Source organism: Malus sylvestris, chromosome 11 (assembly GCF_916048215.2).
Source record: "Malus sylvestris chromosome 11, drMalSylv7.2, whole genome shotgun sequence".
In the NCBI taxonomy this organism is placed as follows: Eukaryota; Viridiplantae; Streptophyta; class Magnoliopsida; order Rosales; family Rosaceae; genus Malus; species Malus sylvestris.
Window position 1 is genome coordinate 19,096,854 of NC_062270.1, and position 16,130 is coordinate 19,112,983.

Consider the following 16,130-nt stretch of genomic DNA (forward strand, 5'->3'; position numbering starts at 1 on the left):
TGATGATTATTCAGTTGGATTTTTATTTCTTTTATTTTCAATTAAGGGGTTGTATTTGGTTGGATTATTTGTATTAGTATTATTTAATATGACTTTTATTATAAATTATTTATATGTAAAATTTAAAGAACAAGAAAGAAATTAAGAAAATAAAATAATGTAATAAAATAATAGTTTAATTTGACATATTGGGTGGAGAGCAAAACATGAAAATATGTCAAAATGCCACATAAGCTATCAAATTTAAATTTTAGGTGCAAAATTTGACATCTCCTTTGGAGATGATCTGAGTTCACTCCATAATATTTTTCGGTGATCTGACAGTTAATTTTTTTATCATTATTCATAGCTCACTAATAAAAAATAAAAATAAAAATTGCCAGACCAAAAACATTCGTCTCCTAAAGTAGGAGTTTGTCGCCTAAGATTTTGGATGAATGATATCCGTTGGGCAAAAGTCGTCGGGCAAAATTCATCGCTGAACATTTTATCCAACAAATATTAGTATCTGTCAGGCAACTACACCTTCCTCGACTAATTTGCCGCTAAACATTCATCAACCAAGCCCACATTGACCAAAGAGACCCGACGAAAAATGGTTGGCCGACGGAATATTTTCCTTGGCCAAAATTTAATTTCTTTTCTAAAGGTAAAACCTTAATGTTTCCCGACGAACAATTTGTTTGGCAAGCTTTATTAAAAAATAAATAAAACCTTGATCCAACGATTCATGTTGTCGGGCAATGTTTATTTAATATTTAAAAAATACTAAATATGTTTAAATTTAATTAATTAAATTTAAACATATTTATTTCATTAATAAGCCCACAATGTTTACAATTATATTGAAATTGAAAGAAAATAAAAAATATTTTCGGTGAGAAACTGCTTCACCTTGGGACGACGTCCATTTCCAAAATTTATAAATTCTAAAATAACCGCTGAGCCAGTATCACTCGTCCATCCATGCTCAAATCCAGGGGATGGATGGGTCAGAGCTTCTTCATGATTATCAAAAGTCATGTAGTTGTTGCATAGCTCATACTTTCACTCCCTTAACGGATCATTCCACAGTCGGGTTATGTAGTCCGATGTACCCCAGTCTTACATCGAGATCTCGAAGTTGATCTGAAATAAACAAAAAACATGTGTTACGTATAAAAATACATTAAGTAATTAAGTAATTATCCAAACTAATTAAAATTATTAAACATATTGAATAAATAAAAATACGTTTACTGAGAGCTTTACCATCAGCGCCTACTTCAAGTCGGGGGAGATATTCCTCCATCTATCAGTAGTCATGGGCACCTATTTCGGATGAGGGCTCCTGTTTAGGCCCAAAATAATAGTTTGGGCCGAGTATAGAATCATTCTCGGCCGGAAGGCCTTGCGACAAGGGTGCTATGGATCGTTCAGTACGTGGGCCTCCAAACCTAGGTCGGTTAGGTCATGACGTAAGACAAGTCGAGTCCTGATGCAATAAGGAGTCTCGGCAGGATTAATAACCCGAAAGCAAATCCGGTTCAATAAGGGACTAGGTTCACAGTCATAATGAAAGTAGGATTGGTCGAGTCAGTGTTTGATCAGGAGAAGAAGTCCTAGTCCGAATAGGGTTTTAACTCGACCTTGGGGGATCCGTTGCTATAAATAGAAGAGGTTGTGCATCATTCAAGTCTCTCCAATTCAATACACAACTGCCCTGCGCAAATTCTCTCAACAATTTTGAGATTTTTATTCTCTTTTCGCTGACACATCTTCCGTTGGCATCAATAGCACTGTGAAAGCAACCGGTGATATCTTAAGTCGGCATAGATAGCTCTGTCATCGTAGAATCAGCCGGTCTCGCAGTATCTTCCGTTGGCATCAACATCACTGAGGCGAGGACGGTTGGTTATCTATCCAAGTCTCGGTCGAGAAGGATTTCTGGATCCTTATTCATTGAGGTCATCTTCTTAGCCTTCTCGGCGAAGTGAGGTGTTACAATTTATCGAGCTCGGCGCATTGCACGCCGAGTTATTTTATGATTGGATACTCCCAAGTGGGATTTAGAGTTCGGCATTCAGACAGCAGAACCACGTTCACTATTAAGACTTATATTCGCTTTGAGTATTTGTGCCCTTATACTTTGGTGTCGATTCGGCGAGAGTTTACTTTGACGAATAACATCACTGTGACCGAATCCGACGACGGTGATTCGTGAACTTCTTAAGAATAGTAACCTTGTCTTCAGGTTCGAGAGCCCAAGAGGTCGAGACGCATTCCTTTCTCGGCCGCAGTCGCAAGACGCAGAAGTCAACCAAGCGCCCAACACAACATCAACAAATTTACTCCTCGGCCGAGCTCGGCCGACGAGTTGGCACGCCCCGCATTCACCAAAGGACGTAGTTAGCTTATAGATTACTCGGCCTGCGCGCCACGTAGGCTTGGTAGTTTTTAGGGTCAACATTTTGGCACGCCCAGTGGGACCCAGTGCGAAACTACGAAGTTCATGCCAATTGAAACATGATCGGTAAAAAAGAAAACAGCTTTAGGAAAGTCGACAGCCGATTTACCAACTCAAAACATAGGACACAATGTGCCACAAGCGCAGAATCCCATTAGCGCCGTAACACCTGAGTCCACAAGCGCAACTCGCCGAGAAAGGGAAGTTAATCTCGGCGGTCAGTTTTGCAATCTCGAAATCCCTGACAGGAACACCTGCGTCCTCAATGAAGGGATAATAGAGGATTATGACGATGATGGTGGCGAAGGATCTAATCCACCAACAAGGTCGTTTCTTCGGAAACGGCTTGACGAGCAATCTCGGACGGTTAAACAGACGCTTAGTCGAGGAATCGATAAACTTCATGACGTGTTACGCAATACCAGTGAAGCACAAACCAGATTACTCGAAATACTGGTTAGTAAGGTCAGCGACGGTAGAACTTTCGATCTTGCCCAGCATTTGCCACCGAGGAACAATCTATTACCAAGTGCACCGACCGAGCCAATCCCTGCTCGGCTCAAACCAATTAACTTGGAGAGATGAGGAGGATCGAATAGTAGGTCAGATGGATCCGACCAGAGAGTGGAAGCAACACCCGTCGATATGACCGAGGTCCAACGGATGATCGATTCGGCCATGAAGAAAGGGCCGAAGTTCCCTAAGTTTATACACCCATATCCAACTTATGTGGAACAGTTTGAATACCCTAGAGGTTTTAAAATCCCGGATTTTAGCCTTTTTGCCGGAGAATCATCCTTATCATCGTTAGAACATGTAGCTCGTTTCACCGCGCAATGCGGAGACGTCAATAGTGACTTTCACAAGCTGCAACTCTTCAATTTTTTACTGACCGGTTCAGCGTTCGCTAGGTATATTAACCTCCCACCGAATTTCATCCAGAGTTGGGAGGAGTTGGTCGAGAAATTTCATGAGCAGTTTTATCGGCCGGGAATGGAAATGTTAGTATCCTCGCTAGCAAGGATGGCTCAGGCATCTGACGAATCACCAATGGATTATCTTACCAAATTTAAATCAGCCAGGAATTGGTACCGAGTACCTCTCCCCGAAGTCGAATTCGTCAGGCTTGCTCTGAACGGTCTTGACGTCTAATACAAAAAGAAATTCTTGGGGGCAAACTTTCGGGATATGTACGAATTAGCCCAACATGTCGAGCAGTATGATTATTTGCTCCACGAAGAAAAGATTTCAAAAACTCCATCTCGGGGGACGATTTACAAGAATCCTACTGTCAATTATGCATCAACCGAGGATGAATGCGTTAGTGTGGATGCAGCTGAGATAGTGATAGATAAGCCATACGTTTGCAAGGCACTGACTCAAGTTGACTCTAAGGAAGTCAAAATTCGCTCGGCCACTGAAGGAACACTGAAACCGTCAAAAGTTTATACTTTTGATATTACAAAAGCCGATGCAATTTTTGATCAACTGTTATCAGCGAGGATCATCAAACTTCGGCCTGGGCACAACATTCCCAAGGCCGAGGAGCTTAAAGGAAAGATATATTGCAAATACCACAATTCAAGCAAACATACGACAAACAATTACGTCGTGTTTCGAGACAACGTCCAAACCTGGATTGATAATGGCAAACTGAAATTTCCAGAGAAGAAGATAAGCGTTGATACTGACCCGTTCCCCACGGCAACAGTAAATATGGTCGATGCGTGCCTACCTAAGGACAAAGGGAAAGGGAATGCCGAAGTTATTGCGACACAACACTTTTGGAATCAGAATTCTCGGCCACGTTTCATGGCCGATTTTCGTTCAAACGAACCACCTACAGCTTTAACGGGACCCACTATTGTCAAGCCTATGATGGATTACAGCACCGATGAAGACAGTGGGACAGCGATTTTATGCAGTAAATGTAGAGAAAAGGTTAACAGTGAGCCAGAGGAGAAGCCCTCTTCGCTTATAACGGAACGACCTACGGCCGCAACCCAGCAAAAGGTGGTCAACGTAGGCCAACATCAAAGGGTTTTTGATAGGCTCGGTCCTAAAGTGAGGATGGAAGAGACACCCTCAGTCAGGCGGCGCCTTGATTTTGATGCTTCATTTTATGACGAGGACTACTATATACGTAACTCTAGCAGCTCGGAATCATCTCGGAGCCAAAAAACTTTCAAACCTCCCGAACCTAGAGATCAACGTTGGTATACATATCACTCTTTGAAAGGCGTCTACACCGCGTTGTCCAAATCTCAGAAACGCCAACACCAAAGGATAGATTGCATGGCCCGCCGACGGGTAGCCCAAGAAACTTCGGTCCCTAAATGGCGGCCGAAAGACACAATTGTCACTGACGATGAACGACCACCTCCAGCTATTATGACAGAGTTGGTTCAAGGGAAACGGCTGGTCAATCGATATATCGAAACCACGTTCGAAGAGGCTGATAAACGGATCAAACTGCTTCTTCGGCCCGGGGAGATGAAGGCACGCCTCGAGCATTTCAGGCAAGAAGCTGAAAGTAAATTAGCCTCGCCGGCCATCCAAGAGCCTTTGATCAAAATTCGACAGAATTTGCATCCACCATTCCTCGGGAAGGCCTTGGAATATATGCGAGAGTTTCATAAGAAACATTCGGCCAATGATCAATATGGTTTACCGAAAGCATGTCAAGACACAATTGATCTGGTCCAAACTTGCCCTGATGCCGAGCGAGTCATTCAGAAGACCTCAAACCCAGGATTGAAAGCGAGGTTCCAGCACATACGAGAAACTCGTGTTCTTGGATTTAAAGTCGACCCATATACTGATATCGATGCCGCTGACCTTCTTTTCTCAATAGAGGACCTTCAGTATTTACGATATCACTTCGAAGTATTTTCGGCTGTGTCTCTCTTCGGCCTTACGGCCGATGAAATAGCATGTGTTGCACGATTGGATGCCTATCTCGACACCAGAGACGCCCGGATGCATTACCAGGAGCAAGTTCGGGTCCTGGCACGAAGCACACTTTCAATCTCAACCTCACCTGAGGCAATTACGCAGAACCAACAGGCTGCCGAAAAGAGACGCCGTAGGATCAAACCATTGAAGAAGGAACAGAAGAGTCTCTTCGTCCAACTCTGACGGCAGCGGAGGCCGCAGTCGCCAACCAGACAAGAGATGCAGTGAGCAAAGAAGATCCTAACCTGATGGGCCCGTCAGTTCTGGATAACATGGAAATCAGTATGGTTCATGTTTTGCCCGCTGATTTTCAGTCAAGCACAGCTCAACCGAGTTTTCTTGATGGTGACGTAATTGCCGAGGAAGCCGGTCACATTGATTTTGTAACTATTGCTGATGACGACTCTACAACAAAATATGACAATATCAAAGCAGCTTTGGCCGAATTGTTTCCTCGCTCATCATCGGCCAAACTTCATCATTTAAAGCCATTGTATGTCACAGCCCATATCGAAGGGTATCCAGTCTCTAAAGTTTTTGTCGACTGCGAAGCGACGGTCAATATCATGCCTGTAAACATCATGAAGGCGTTACGTCGCTCCAATGACGAACTCATTCCCTCCGGGATCACAATGAGCAGTTTCGTTAGAGACAAATCCCAAACCAAAGAGGTGCTTCCTTTAGCGGTAAATATTACCGGCCGTAATCACATGACCGCCTTTTTTATCGTCGACTCCAAAACCGAGTATAATGCTCTGCTCGATCGAGACTAGATTCATCAAACCAGCTATATTCCTTCATCATTATATCAAGTGCTAGTTTTCTGGGATGGCAAATCGGTCATCGTTCACCCGGCCGATAGTCAACCCTTCGAAACTAACATGATCCAAGCACGGTATTATGATGACCACGTCGGCTATATCACCCTACAGGGTTTCAATGACGAAGGACGGTCGACTCGGATTTCTGTTCAAAAAGCCATCGAGGTTGGCGCCGAAACTGTCCATCAGGATTCGGCGAGACTCAGTTTAGCTAATTTTATCCCCGAAGCCGATGTTTGACACCGATCGGGAAAAATGTAGGGTCGCGGTTTCATCTACTATGGAACGACTGCTGACCCATTGGTATACTATATCTAAATAACCAAATTCGGGCATTAACCTCATCAAGTTCCTTGCCGAATGAGATAATGGTCCTGTCTAATCTCTTGACAAAATTCAAGCCGCCCCGGCCAAGCTAGAAGATAATCGGCCCCAAGTCAAAGATCCCTTGGAAGAAGTTAATGTTGGGACGGCCGATGATCCATGGCCTTTATTTATTAGTGCTTTACTTCCCCAACCTCTGAAGAACGAACTTCGTGCCCTGCTTAAGGAGTTTAAAGATTGTTTTGCTTGGAGCTATCATGAAATGCCTGGTTTAGATCGTACTCTCGTCGAGCATGAGTTGCGTATTAAACCTGGATGTAAACCTTTCCGTCAACCACCTCGACGCTTCTCGATCGAAGTTCAACTCGGTATCAAGGATGAACTAGTTCGGCTTTTGAAAGCCAGGTTCATTCGGACAACTCGATATGTGGAATGGTTGGCCAATATCGTTCCTGTTTTAAAGAAAAATGGTGCATTGCGCATTTGCATCGATTTCAGAAATCTGAATCTGGCAACTCCTAAAGACGAGTATACAATGCTGATTTCGGATCTGTTAATCGATGCCGCGGCGAATCATGGGATCTTGTCCTTTATGGATGGACACGCCGGGTACAACCAAATTTTCATTGCCGAAGCTGATGTGCACAAAACTACTTTTCGCTGCCCGGGGGCACTCGGCACTTACGAATGGGTTGTCATGCCATTCGGCCTCAAAAACGCCGGCGCCACATACCAACGGGCAATGAACACTATATTTCATGATTTAATTGGAACCATCGTCGAAGTCTATATTGACGATGTTGTAATTAAGTCCAAACAACAGCGGACTCATTTGGATGATCTCCGACAGGCTTTCCTTCGTATGCGTCAACACAATCTCAAGATGAATCCTGCTAAATGTGCATTCGGTGTGTCGGCCTGTAATTTTCTCGGTTTCCTCGTGCATCACCGTGGAATTGAAGTGGACGAGAATAAAGCACGTGTAATCATCAGTGATCCACCCCCGATGATGAAGAAACAACTGCAGTCCTTACTCGGCAAGATAAATTTTCTCCGCCGATTTATAGCTAACTCGGCAAGTAAAATGAAAGCGTTCTCGACGCTTTTGAAACTTAAGGACTCAGATAAGTTTACGTGGACCGACGAGCATCAGGCAGCGTTTACACAAATCAAAGTCTCCCTCACGACACCACCTGTCCTTATTCTACCCTGGCGCGGTAAACCTCTCAAACTATATATCTCGGCGGCTGAAGAGTCCATCGGCTGCCTCCTCACCCAAGATAACGATGCCGGGCGAGAGCAAGCTATTTTTTACCTCAGTCGAAATCTTAATCAACCAGAAATCAATTATTCCGCCGTTGAGAAGCTCTGTCTCACCGTGTTCTTCGCCACCTCCAAGCTTCGGCATTACATGCTTCCGTCGGTCACACAAGTCATTGCCCAGACCGACGTTATCCGGTACATGCTTACCCAGCCAATCGTAAAAGGAAGAATTGGGAAGTGGACGATGGCGTTGTCCGAGTTTAGCTTGCAATACATGGCTCAGAAAGCTGTCAAAAGCCAGGTATTGGCCGACTTCCTTGCTCAACACCCTTCCCCCTACGATTTTGGGGACCCTGATGTCGAAATCAACATGGTTGAAACACGCGACAGCTGATGATGTATTTTGACGGTTCAAGTACTTCATCCTCGGTCAGCGTTGGCATTGTCATTCAATCTTCTAACCACGATCGTTGGTATTTTTCGTTTAAGTTGGATTTCGACTGCACCAATAATCAGGCCGAATACGAAGCCCTTATCATCAGCCTTAGCCTCCTTCATGACTTGCGGGCCACCCGTGCCCTCGTCCTCGGTGACTCTGAACTTGTGATTAACCAACTTAATGGGTCTTTCCGCTGCATGAGTTGTACCCTGGTACCCTACCACATGGTTGCCAGCTATTTGGCCGAATCCTTTGACGGTATTACTTTCTAGCATATTTCCCGGATCCATAATACCGACGCGGACGAGTTGGCTCAAATCGCCTCCGGTGCACAACTCCTGGGGGGCAAGCTAGGCCGAGAAATACCGGTGTTACGACAACTGTACTCGGCCTTGGTTAACCAGCAAATCATTCGACGCGACAACGTGATATGCACCAGAGTCATGTCCTTACCTTCGTTGCTAGATCGACAAGACTTTATAGAGGTTTATGCTGTCGAGGCAATACAAGATGATTGGAGAAAGCCCATTATGCAGTACCTTGACAATCCCAATGGCAAACATAGTCGCAAGACACGAGTTCACGCCACGAACTATGTCATGTATCAAAATGAGTTGTACCGAAAAGGTGAGGACGGACTGCTACTGCTATGCCTCGGCCCCCAAGAGGGTACTCAGGAAATCACAGAAGTCCATGAAGGGGTTTGTAGAGCTCATCAATCTGGACGAAAAATGCGATGGCTACTTCGACGACATAGCTATTTTTGGCCAAGAATACTAAAGGATTGTATCGAGTTTGCACGATGATGCATACAGTGCCAGATACACGGGCCTATATAAAGGGTCCCGGCCGAATCGTTGCATTCGATCATTAAACCATGGCTGTTTAGAGGTTGGGTCATGGACGTGATCGGCAAAATCACGCCATCGTCCGGGGCTGCCAAGCACGCATGGATAATAGTAGCAACCGATTACTTTACTAAGTGGGTCGAAGCGAAATCATATGCCAAGCTAACATCTAAAGAAGTTTGCAACTTTGTGGAGGAACACATTGTGACCAGATTCGGCGTACCAAAAACAATCATAACCGACAATGGCATAATCTTTACAACCGAAAGGTTTAGAGAGTATACGGTAACTTTGAAAATTCAGCTTAAACAGTCTACACCATATTACCCACAAGCAAACGGGCAGGCCGAGGCAAGTAATAAAGTGTTGATCGGCATTCTCGAGAAAATAATAAAGGAAAGGCCTGGTATGTGGCATTTAAAGTTGAATGAGGCTTTGTGGGCGTATCGAACATCACCCCGATCCGCGACCGGGACGACCCCGTATGTACTAACCTACGGACACGATGCAATGTTACCAGTCGAGTTAAGCATAAATTCATTGCAGTTTATTGAACAAAGTAGTTTGTTTAGCGCCAAATATAATCAGTCCATGAGACAAGAGTTAGAAGATTTGGAAGAAGCGCGACTTGATGCTTATAACTTGCTGGTGGCACAAAAACGGATTGCCGAGCGAGCCTATAATCAAAAGGTACGACAGAAAACATTCAGCGAGGGAGAATTGGTTTGGCAAACGGTGTTGCCCGTAGGACTAAAAGACCCTAGGTTCGGTAAGTGGTCGCCAAATTGGGAAGGGCCGTTTGTCGTACATAAGGTATATGGCGAAAGAGCATATCATCTTAGAGATCGGACCGGTCTAGTTCATAAATTACCAATCAATGGGCAGTTTCTGAAGAAGTACTATCTGGTCACTTGGGAAATGCGAGAGTAAAACATTCATTTCATTAAAGTCGATAGAGTACAAAGTGAGCTGGTCGACCGGTTTACATAAGTCAAAATAAATTCAAGGCGAAGAAGGTAGAAGAGTGTCGAGCAGGGCCTTCAGCTCTAACCACCGCACCTTGCCCATGATGACCTCAGCCTGCCGGTTCTTCTTCTCCAGCTTCAACTGCTCGACCCGTTTTGTGTTCGTCGCATACTCGGCCAAGGAAGCTTTGCCGCCCAACTCAAAGTCTTTAGCAAGCTCGGAGGCAATGGCTGACTTGCGTTTCACCAATTCGGCCATTTGACGGTCGAGGTGGGCCAAGGCCTCTCCTTTTGCCTTTAAAACATCGATCTTTGGATGGAGAGTATCTTGGACGGCCGTGGCAGCTTGCAGGCCTTGTTTGGCCTTCAAAGCATTCTGGAAGGTATTAAAGGTCTCCCGAACCCGTTACAAGGAAGACGACACCTGAACGATAGCCTCGCCGCTCAGGTGACCATCGGCTCCGAGGTCGTTTAGACATGCACCGAGCAAATCAAGACCGTTACGCTCGAGTACTTGCGACGCCGAAAGCGACAAGACATCTTGCAACCGAGTTAGAGTAGTTGAATCAGCAGCGTCAGTCGCGGCGGCCAAAGGACCAGCCCCTCCAGTTGTGCTGGACAGGAGGGCTTTGAATTCGACTTCCCATGAAGCCTGCACATAAAAATAAAGTTGATCTCAAAGAAATCCTAAAAAGATCGCAAGAAGGTTTTGTTTCTTTTAACCTGCCGAGATGAGACTTCGGCCATGTCTTCAGGATCGTTGCTCGAACCTAAAGAGCTTAATGGCTGAGCCCAGTGTCTTAGGCTGCTTCTCAGTTCATGCGGCCGATAGAGGTTATCTACATTCGATGGCCACTGAGGCGGCCAAGAAATATAGATAACACCCTTCGGCGTATAGAATTTTCGATGAAAAAAGTGTGCAGGCACCTGACATTTAGTATTTTCCTGGTTTAGAGTTTTTACGGAAGAAAACTAACCAAGACAAGGCGGAAGGAGATACTTACAAAGGTTGAAGTAACCTCTTGCGGAGGAATATTAAGATCCTGGTCTTGCGGATGAACGGGGGTCTCCGCCGACGCTTCTGGCTCCCCGACAGGTCGTTTACCGCGGTCAGCCGTAGACGGGCCAACTCGGACAGCAGCTTTGAGCACGGAGTGGAAGTCCTGGTCTTGCGGGTGAATGGGTGCTTCCGCCGTCGCTGCTGGCCCTCCGGCTGGTGGTTTGCTATGGTCGACCGTCGTAAGGCTAACTTGGACAGCCGCCTCAGACACGGGAGGAGGTTGACGATGGGAACGAGGGCGACTTGCCAAAGGCACTTCGTCGCTCCTCTTACTCTCCTCTAGAACGACGACCGAGGGTTTTGTAGAAAAAGTTTTCTCGGTCGGGGGGACTGCCTTTTCTAAGACAGGTGCAGCCTCGACCAAGGGAATAACAACTGGTTTCCCAACCTTAGAAACAGGCCGCGCTTGGATTGCTTCCTCCGCCGGAATTGGTTGATTCTCGACCAAGGCTTGGGCAACGGGGGGAGAAGGGGAAACGCTGGGAGTCGTCGCTCCCGTGGTTTGACTGGAGATGACGTGAATCTCCAGTTCTCCTTTCCTCGCCAGCCTTTTAACCCGTTTGGCGGGCCGAAGAGGTTTGACGGTCGGTTCGACTTCTCGACGAGGTCGTTTACTCGGCAAAGCCTGCGCGGCAACCTCTGTCTTTTTAGAGACGACCGATTTTTTCTTGGCCACAGCTGCAGCGACTGCCTCTACCTTTTTCAACGGTCGACTACCTAAGAACGTAAAAGCAAATCAGCAAAACCGATCAATAGTTCAAAATTGAAAGGAAAAAAAGGAGAAATAAACAGTTACCTTGGGCTTGGGAGACAGAAGCCTTCTTAGGTCGATCACCGAAAAGCTTGTCCAAAACGGTTTCGATCGGAACACCAAAGAATTCTTGGGTATATTTTTCCCACCACTCGCCAAAAGTATCAGTGCTAAGTGTTTCTGGGATGGCCGGTCGGAGGCGGAAACTTTGGCATTGCTCTTGAAACTCCCTCTTGGTGATATTGCATTCCTTCTCCGAGGAACCAGGCTCACGTCCACGGCTTAGGACGGTTCGTGAAGAGAGAAGGGGGACCGGGCAGCTTTGGAGGTAGCCAAGCTGTCGAGCCAAGAAGTTAGGATGGTACACTTCCCAGCCCGCTCGTTTCCCATCACAGCCGAGATGAAGGTCGCGAGTGAGCACGAATGACCCCCAGGACTGACGAAGGTCGGCATCTTCGTCCGCGCCCCACATTGATGTAGGTAGCTTGATTGAGGAAGGATATTCTCGACGACGACATATCAAGAACTCGTCGTTAGAAAGGTCATCAAGGGCGAAAAAGTATCTAAATACCTCTTCAGCTTGGTGAAGGGGTGTTGGTCGGGAGGCCAGCTGAGGCCCAAGCACTTCCGTTGGCAAGAAATCGACGATTGCCGGCCGAAGGAAGGCGAAGTAAACTTGCAGCCAGAGTTGAAAGACCCAGAGGGGACCATTCTGGTATGGGTCGATCTTATGAAGGGTCGTCTCAGCCAGACAGCGGAAGAGATGGGCAAGAATGTTGGAGCTAAGTGACAGGGCGTGACCACTAGCCAGGGCTTCGGCCACCGGCATGTTCTCGACCAAGCATTTGTTAGATTTAGTACAACAAATGTACTTGTTGTACCAATAGAAGAGGAAAGCCTCATGTTCCCCTTCTCGTAGAGCCTCTTCTCCTCGGCCGGTAAAATGGAGATAGAGGGTGTTGTAGTTGAAGAAGTTCTTGTGGAGTTTTTGAACCTCTTCTTTCTAGGGGGTTTGACCCTCACTGCTCAACGTCTCAAAGGCCCGTCTGTCGAAAAGCGTGTTCAGGTCAAGGTTCGACGGGTACCCAGAAAGGGCAGCATCGATGGGGATTCCAGATGCATAAGTTCCCAAAATAGCGGTGATATCAAGAATGGTGGGGCCAACGGGACCAAAAGGGAGGACCATGGTGTTGGTGGCCGAGCACCAGAAGCATAGGGCAGCTAGGAGAATCTCTTTGTCGAGAACGACATCCATAGACGAGAGGAGAATGGCGTCGTAAATACCAAGGGCTTTCCATTGCTCGCCGAAGAGCTTTTCCATTCGTACAACCCAGGCTGCCCAGGTTATAGTGGTCGAAGGCCAAGAGCCTTGAGGCCTTGCCGTATCCCATCTCGACCATTCAAACCCTTGGAGCAAGGGTGATAGGCAATGCTCCTGGAGAAGTCCAGTAATGGTTTATGGTACTGCTGCTTTAAAAAGAGGACCCAAGATTTGGTGAGAAGCGCTCATGTCACTTTCAAACCGTATGGTTTTGATTGAGCTTCGATCAAGAATTTTCTGACACTGATCACATTCCCTGGAAAGCTTAGAGATGAAAAAGGCCATCGTAGGAGGGTTAAAAAGTACGATGTGAAAAGGGGTTTTTCTGGGTTGGGAGACTTGAAGATGAAGACCTGGGAAAAAAGAAATGCGCTAGAGAGCAATGGCAAGAAATTCATAAAATTTGAACGCGTAAAAGTACAAATGAGAGGATTTCGGTATTTATAAGACGATGGAGGGAAGGGCAATCGTTCAAAATTCGAAATGAAGAGTAGAATCGACCGAGAAATTCGCTAATCATTATGAACATTCAAAAAATCCAGTTGAGAAGACCGAGGGTTTCCTGTTTCGGGGGACGCACGGTTGCGTGTGGTGGCGAGATTTATGGTGAAAGACGGTTTGGCGTCTGCACGATGCTGAAATGGTTCGCAAATCGAGGCGACATGGTGGTATTCAGTAACAAGACCATGATGATATGACGGTTCAGGGAGTTGCACGCTCCAAACGTCATTATTAGGGATTAGCCTTATAGAAAAATGCCACGTAAAATGGTGGTTAGCAGAATCAAGATCATGTAATCGTGTTCAATAAATGCACCTCAGAATGAAAGCATTTGAGTTTTGAGTTTTAATTTCGCTTCTTCAAGGCCGGAGCTCGACCAGAGGGTTCAAGCCGAAGGCCTCAGAAGCGAGGGGGCAATGTTTAGGCCCAAAATAATAGTTTGGGCCGAGTATAGAATCATTCTCGGCCCGGAAGGCCTTGCGACAAGGGTGCTATGGATCGTTCAGTACGTGGGCCTCCAAACCTAGGTCGGCTAGGTCATGACGTAAGACAAGTCGAGTCCTGGTGCAATAAGGAGTCTCGGCAGGATTAATAACCCGAAAGCAAATCCGGTTCAATAAGGGACTAGGTTCACAATCATAATGAAAGTAGGATTGGTCGAGTCAATGTTTGATCAGGAGAAGAAGTCCTAGTCCGAATAGGGTTTTAACTCGACCTTGGGGGATCCGTTGCTATAAATAGAAGAGGTTGTGCATCATTCAAGTCTCTCCAATTCAATACACAACTACCCTACGCAAATTCTCTCAACAACTTTGAGATTTTTATTCTCTTTTCGCTGACACATCTTCCGTTGGCATCAACAGCACTGTGAAAGCAACCGGTGATATCTTAAGTCGGCATAGATAGCTCTGTCATCGTAGAATCAGCCGGTCTCGCAGTATCTTCCGTTGGCATCAACAGCACTGCGGCGAGGACGGTTGGTTATCTATCCAAGTCTCGGTCGAGAAGGATTTTCGAATCCTTATTGATTGAGGTCATCTTCTTAGCCTTCTCGGCGAAGTGAGGTGTTACAGTTTATCGAGCTCGGCGCATTGCACGCCGAGTTATTTTATGATTGGATACTCCCAAGTGGGATTTAGAGTTCAGCATTCAGACGGCCGAACCACGTTCACTATTAAGACTTATATTTGCTTTGAGTATTTGTGCCCTTATACTTTGGTGTCGATTCGGTGAGAGTTTACTCTGACGAATAACATCACTGTGACCGAATCCGATGACGATGATTCGTGAACTTCGTAAGAATAGTAACCTTGTATTCAAGTTCAAGAGCCCAAGAGGCCGAGACGCGTTCCTTTCTCGGCCGCAGTCGCAAGACGCAGAAGTCAGCCGAGCGCCCAACACAACATCAACAAATTTACTCCTCGGCCGAGCTCGGCCGACGAGTTGGCACGCCCCGCATTCACCAAAGGACGTAGTTAGCTTATAGATTACTCGGCCTGCGCGCCACGTAGGCTTGGTAGTTTTTAGGGTCAACATCTCCTCAATTGATTCAATATTGCATGAACTTAGAAGTGCTTGGTAGTTTTTAGGGTCAACATCTCCTCAATTGATTCAATATTGCATGAACTTAGAAGTGCCCATGCATACGTTCTGAGTTGTACTCAATCCCCATTCTTATGTCATCCTTTATGAGGCTTTCGTCATCCCTCATCCGGCGGCTATTGCACAATCTAGACATCTATGGAAAAAATTGTAAACAATTTCTAAAAATTCCAAACTTTTCTTAATATTTCATACAAATTTATAATATATCCAAAATTTATTATAATTCCTAAAAAATTTAATATATCAATAATTTTGTATATTTCCTACTAATTTATACCATATCTAAAAACTATAATTAATATTTTCTAAAAGTTTGTATTAGTCCCTCTCACCCTCCCTCAAACCCATCCATTCCCGACGACTCACCCATCCTCCCCGTACCCCCCCCCCCCTTAAAACTTCCCCCCACCTCCTAAACTCTTCCCTCACCAATCTCCCCAATTTAGTTTTCAACCCAAATTCTCGTAAAACATAAAACATACAAATGCACAATATAAATTACACATTGACATTATAATTTACAAAACCACAATTCGACACACAATATGATCACAAATTCAAACATAGGACTCACAACTTCGAAATAGATAAATATCACACCTTCGTAGGAGTATGAGAGTTAGAGAGATGTAGAAAGAGATGGAAGTGTGAGAGCCAAGGAGGGAAGCGAGTTTGCAATGGAGGAATTTTGGAGAGTGAGATATTAGAATTGATGAAATGAATTTGCGGCAAATGGAGGAACTCTCGGCCTAATAAAGAAAATAAAGCATATGCTTGACGAACCATTTCATTGCACTAAGGTCTTAATTTTTTAACACGTGTCTGTTTCCA